This window comes from Mirounga leonina, unplaced genomic scaffold, assembly GCF_011800145.1.
Source record: "Mirounga leonina isolate KUSES-001 unplaced genomic scaffold, KU_Mleo_1.0 Mir_174, whole genome shotgun sequence".
NCBI classification, from domain to species: Eukaryota; Metazoa; Chordata; class Mammalia; order Carnivora; family Phocidae; genus Mirounga; species Mirounga leonina.
Genome location: NW_023270451.1, coordinates 18,274,372 through 18,280,459, shown reverse-complemented (window position 1 = coordinate 18,280,459; position 6,088 = coordinate 18,274,372). Strand labels below are relative to the sequence as shown.

General features: G+C 36.1%; 1 long non-coding RNA gene across 1 annotated transcript in view; it reads left to right on the top strand.

The window, feature by feature from the left end:
• Positions 1-4,696, top strand: part of LOC118020728 — a 33,166-nt gene extending 28,470 nt beyond the window's left edge. Inside the window, exon 6 of the long non-coding RNA XR_004681992.1 lies at positions 4,670-4,696. This is a non-coding gene — a long non-coding RNA (uncharacterized LOC118020728). The remainder of the gene's footprint in view (positions 1-4,669) is intronic.
• The last annotated feature ends 1,392 nt before the right edge of the window (positions 4,697-6,088 follow it).

Below are 6,088 nucleotides of genomic sequence, written 5' to 3'. Positions count from 1 at the left end.
CCTGGGAAAGCCACTTCACTCTCAGGGCCACAATGGCCTTGAATGCCCAGGGGATCTCTGAGCTTTAAGGGCTCTGGCTTTGGGATTCTGTAAATTTTCTCCCTGCAGATTACCAAGTAGTCATGACTCCTTTATGTTTTGCAAGAGATCTTTAATCTCACAATGAAAATCAATTTAGGAAAATTCTCAAATTGGGGTAAAATTTTTTATACGTTAGTAAATTGTCATCTAGCAAATTAAGTTTAAAAATTATCTCTCCCTGGTGGTTTATTAACCAGGAAAAAAAGCCGAGAAGGGGGTCTTGGATCGATCATTGGACAACTGCACTTTCCCCTCTGTAGTCCACTCAGATTAACCTTTGCAAATGCTGCTTTGGAAATACATTCTTTGTTTGACTTGACATTTGCCCCCTCCCCCACCGCCAAATATTAAGGTTTCAAATTTAGGCATAAGCTAAGCTTGTAGTGATGTTGAGGTATTGACAGCTGGTGAAATTCTTTCCATTTTGGTAACTGGAAAAAAAATAGTTAAATTTTATACCAATTTTTATTTTTTTTACTTCAATACTACTCTCAAATAATGAAATTAGCTTTTTTTTTTTTTAGCACTTCTGGAGGACAAGTAGAGGAAATTCATGAGTCTTAGTAGTTAATGAAAAGTATGCAGCTTTCTCATTTTTTTAAACAATACTATTATGTAACTTTCACAAAAGGTTATTTAAAAATATAGCACTTTCTAACTATCCTAAAACTTAAACATGTAAACCATTTATTTTATTTTAAATTATTATTTATTTTTAAAGATTTTATTTTTTTCAGTAATCTCTACCCACAACTTGGGGCTCCAACTCAGGACCCAGAGATAAAGGGTTGCATGCTTTACTGACTAAGCCAGCCAGGTGCCCTTAAACTGTATATTTTAGATTTTTTTAAAGATTTTATTTATTTAATTAATTGACACACAGAGAGAGACAGCGAGAGAGGGAACACAAGCAGAGGGAGTGGGAGAGGGTGAGGGAGAAGCAGGCTTCCTGCTCAGCAGGAAGCCTGATGCAGGGCTTGATCCCAGGATCCTGGGATCATGACCTGAGCCGAAGGCAGTTAAGAGCCACGCAGGTGCCTCTATTTTAGATATATATATTTTTTTTATAATTTTTTTTTAAAGATTTTATTTATTTATTTGAGAGAGAGAGAATGAGAGAGAGAGAACACATGAGAGGGGATAGGGTCAGAGGACGAAGCAGACTCCCTGCCGAGCAGGGAGCCCGATGCGGGACTCAATCCTGGGACTCCAGGATCATGACCTGAGCCGAAAGCAGTTGCTTAACCAACTGAGCCACGCAGGTGCCCCTATTTTAGATATTTTAAAAAGCTATCTTAACAGTGGACCATCCCCCTCCACCAAAACAAAAAAACAAAAAAGTTCTATACAAAATCACTTAAAAGAGAATCAGTCAATAATTTGCAATTTCCAGAAGGAATATCTGCTTTTCATATTTGAACTATTAAAAGAAACAAATATCCTTGATGGAAAAATCTCATGTTGCCAAATGTGTCCCCAAAATTGTTGGCATGGATGCATACACGATTCCTTTCAGCTTATTCCAAGGTAACTGAAATTTTTACTACTGTTTTTGAGTTGGAGTTTTTAGAGTATAAAAATGATTTTTGCAAGATTTTTCCAGGTCATGATGTGCTCTCTGAGAAATCTCTACAGTTCCTGAAGTAGTAACTGATTCCACTGAAGTGAAGCAGTAATTTCATTAAATGGATCTCTAGTGGCCTAGAGGTGTTAACACATTTTTTTTTCTTTGAAGTTAGTTATTATACAATTGAGTAACTTTAGAATGGTAGTTCCCAAAGTGTGTAACTTAAGCACTAGTCCCTGAAGATGCTCCTCCAATAATTCATTCACTACAAAAATATTTATTGAGCTCCTACTATATCCCCTGGCTGGGGCACTAGAAACAATGGTGAAGAACACAGATACATTTATCCTGTTAGAATTTATAGTTTTAAACACTAAACAAATCACTAAACAAATGCAAATAAGATTTATACAAATTTGTTTATGCACGTAAAATAAGTATAAATCATGATGAAAATAACAGACTTTGAGATAAATAATAAGAACTTTTTTCATTTTAGAGATTCATGATGAATATTAATGGATTAGAGCCTCAGAATTTCTACCATAAAGACATTTACCTAATCCATTCCCCCAAATTCCCATATTTGTTTTGAGCACTGAAGTATTGTGAAGAATGCTTATTCATAAAATAGAACCATTTTTTCTGAAACTGGTTTTTTGAAACCAAGGGATCCAATTTGTCAATGCACATTCATATATTTTAATAGATTCATAAATATACATATAATCCGTTCAAAATAGGTTTTGTTTGAAGACAGATGACATAGAAACATTTATAAGTATATTCATATATTTTAATAGATTTATAAGAATAAATATATTTTTATGGATATTGTCTGAAGAAAAAAATGACAGAAATACTTATAAATCTATTACAGTATATGAATGTGCATTTGTATAAGATAGGTATTTTGTAGTTAACATTGTTTCATGAATATATTTCCATGGTCTAGATACTTATAATTCTTAATTACTACATGGTCCATAATATTGAAATACAGTCATTTTGTATCCTAAGCTTTAGGAAAATAATTTTATGATGCTTTTACTAGTATAACTAACACTGCTTTAGTTTCTTTGAACAATTTACTTTTCGGGGTAATAAGTGGAGGGAATATTTCTTTATTAAACATTTAAAATGTGTACTGAGGGGCGCCTGGGTGGCTCAGTCGTTAAGCGTCTGCCTTCGGCTCAGGTCATGATCCCGGGGTCCTGGGATCGAGCCCCGCATCGGGCTCCCTGCTCGGCGGGAAGCCTGCTTCTCCCTCTCCCACTCCCCCTGCTTGTGTTCCCTCTCTTGCTGTGTCCCTCTCTGTCAAATAAATCTTAAAAATAAATAAATAAATAAATAAATAAATAAATAAAATGTGTATCTATCTATTTATTTATTTTTTAATGTAGTGTTCCATGATTCATTGTTTGCATATAACACCCAGTTCTCCATTCAATACGTGCCCTCTTTAATACCCATCACCAGGCTAACCCATCTAAAATGTGTATTTTTTTTAAATGTGTATTTTTTAAAAAGATTTTAAAGTAATCTCTGCCCCCAATGTGGGGCTTGAACTTACAACCCCAAGATCAAGAGTCGCATGCTCTACTGACTGAGCCTGCCAGGCACCCCTAAAAATGTGTATTTTTTAAAAAATGATAAAAACTTCAGTGCAAGCAGATTTGATTCTGGATCTCATGGATGACCACCTTATAACTGAGTATAACCATGCAATTTCTGAGCCCATGTTTTCTGCATTTATTATTGCATTGGTGTCTAGCAATATCACCCTGTCAAACCTTACTGAGAACTCTTACAGCTGAACAAAAAAAGGACAAAAAATCCAATTATAAAATGGATGAAGGATTTCAATACATACTTCTCCGAAGAAGATATGCAAATGGCCAATAAGATCATGGAAAGATGCTCAACATCATTAGCCCTTAGAGAAATGCAAATCAAAACCATGTGAGATATCATTTCACATCCACTAGGATGGGTATAATTAAAAAGTCAGTATCACAATATCAAGTGTTGGTGAGGAAGTGGAGAATTTAGAACCCTCTTACATTGCTGTTGGAAATGTAAAATGATGCAGTTACTTTGGAAAACAGTTTGACAGCTCAACGTCATGATGTTGAAAACATGTCTACAGAAACACTTGCACGAGGGACGCCTGGGTGGCTCAGTCGGTTAAGCGTCTGCCTTCAGCTCAGGTCATGATCCCAGGGCCCTGGGATCGAGGCCCACATCGGGCTCTCTGCTCAACGTGAAGCCTGCTTCTCCCTCTCCCACTGCTTGCAGCTCCGCCTGCTTGTGCTTTCTCACTCTCTGTCTGTAAATAAATAAATAAAGCCATTAAAAAAGAAAGGAAACACTTGCATGCAAATGTTTATTGCAGCAATTTGTAATAGCGTAGAAAAAGTAGAAACAACCCAATTACCAGTTCTATAAATTAAGGAATGTATAAATGAAAGGTAGTCTATCCATATAAGGAATATGATTCCCATGTTATTATAAAAAGGAATGAAGTACTGATACAGACAACACGGATGAATCTTGAAAAAGTATGCTAAATGAAAGCTGCCAAACACAAAAGCCCATATATTTTATGATTCTATTACATAAGATGTCCAGAATAGGCAAACCCATACAGACTGAAAATAAATTAGGAGTTGCCAAACCACTGCCTGGTGGGGAGGAGAATGGGGAATTGCTGCTAATTGGGGGGAGGGGTTCTTTTGATGTGATGAAAATATGCTGGAATTAGGTAGTAGTGATGGTCGTACAACTTTGTGAATATACTAAAAACCACTGCGTTGCACACTTTAAAAGAGTGGACTTTACGGTATGTGAATTATATCTCAATAGTAAAGAAAAAAGAGTAATCAGGGATTGTCTCAAAAAAAAAAAAACCAAAACCCAAACCTTAATGAGTGAGCAGATGTAGACAATTTCTAACAAGCATCCCCTTCAAATGAAGACCAAATGACGTTAATCTGTGCTCTGCTATGGTGTATTTCGCAGTTGACAGAAGAGGGAACAAGTGATGGGAGAAATTAGCCACTCTCCAGCTTATTTTCATGCAGGTATGTTAAAACCCAGAATTCTGCACTGTTATAGTCAGTACCATGCCCACATTACAAGCAGTGATTTAATTCCCATCAAACAATGTCATTCTTCACATTCACTTAATTATCTTTGAACTTTTTGTGAAACCCAGTTCTCCCACTTACCAGCTGTAGAACACTGGACAAGTTGCTCAGTCTGCTGCTGACTGTTATCTCTGTCTCAATTTGCTCATCTGGTAAATGGGTGTAATAATAGTGTGCACCTAATATTGGTTGTTGTGAGTATTAGATGAGTCAGTATATGTAAAGAGTCTAGTACCTATTAACTAGCATAAATGCTGGATATTATTGAAGAACTTGCAAGTTTGTTTTGGTTTTATAGTTGTGTACGTGCTCTAAGCATAAGAAATTTATACCAAGTTTTATATTTGAATATATTCTTGTAATTTTTAAATAAAAAGTTTAAATCAACAATATGGCTATTGAGGGCTTCCCCCCCTTCTTTTTTCTTTAAAAAGATTTCATACTTCAAATTTGGAGAACACTGGTGTAGAATAAACTTGGGCTTTTTTTCTCTCCATACTTCACTCTATACTCTTCACTATCTCAAAGCTATCACTTTTTATTTATTTTTATTTTTTAAAAAGATTTTACTTATTTATTTATTTGGAGCATATAAGTGGGGGGAAGGGACAGAGGGAGAGAGAGAATCTCAAGCAGAGATTCTGTGTTGAGCACAGAGCCCAACGTGGGGCTCAATCTCACAGCCCTGAGATCTTGACCTGAGCCAAAATCAAGAGTCATTGCTTAACTGACTGAGCCACCCAGGCACCCCACAGCTTTCACTTTTTAAGTCTTAAAACTTAAAAAGGATCAACCATACCCAAGTCCAGTTGCCTTGTTCATAACTTAGCATTTTGATTGAAATACTACCAGGTAAATGAAAAAGGCAGCATGTTATAGTGCAAATTTGTGGACCAGAAGTTAGAATGTGTTCAGTGATTTATGTGAACCTTTAGTAAGTTGCTTAACTACTCTGGGTCTTAGGTAGAGTGTCTTGAAGATGAAGACTGATCTTCAAATCCCTTCAAGGTCTAAAATTCTATGACATTTTCAGTATACCACCTATTGTTCTGTGATAGGTTGTTATGCACACCTAGTACTTAATACAGAGATGTGCCTTTCAAGGTGCCTGACTTTCTTGTGGTATCACCCAGTTGAGAGTGGATGGGTGGTCGGCCCTTTTCTCATTCTTTGGTATCAGTTTGAATACACAGGTAAATTCTCCAAAGTAGCAGAAGGGAAAATGGTCACAAGTTGGAGCTATATGGATTATCTAAAGATTGAAAAATAAACTGGGAAATTCACACTTGGC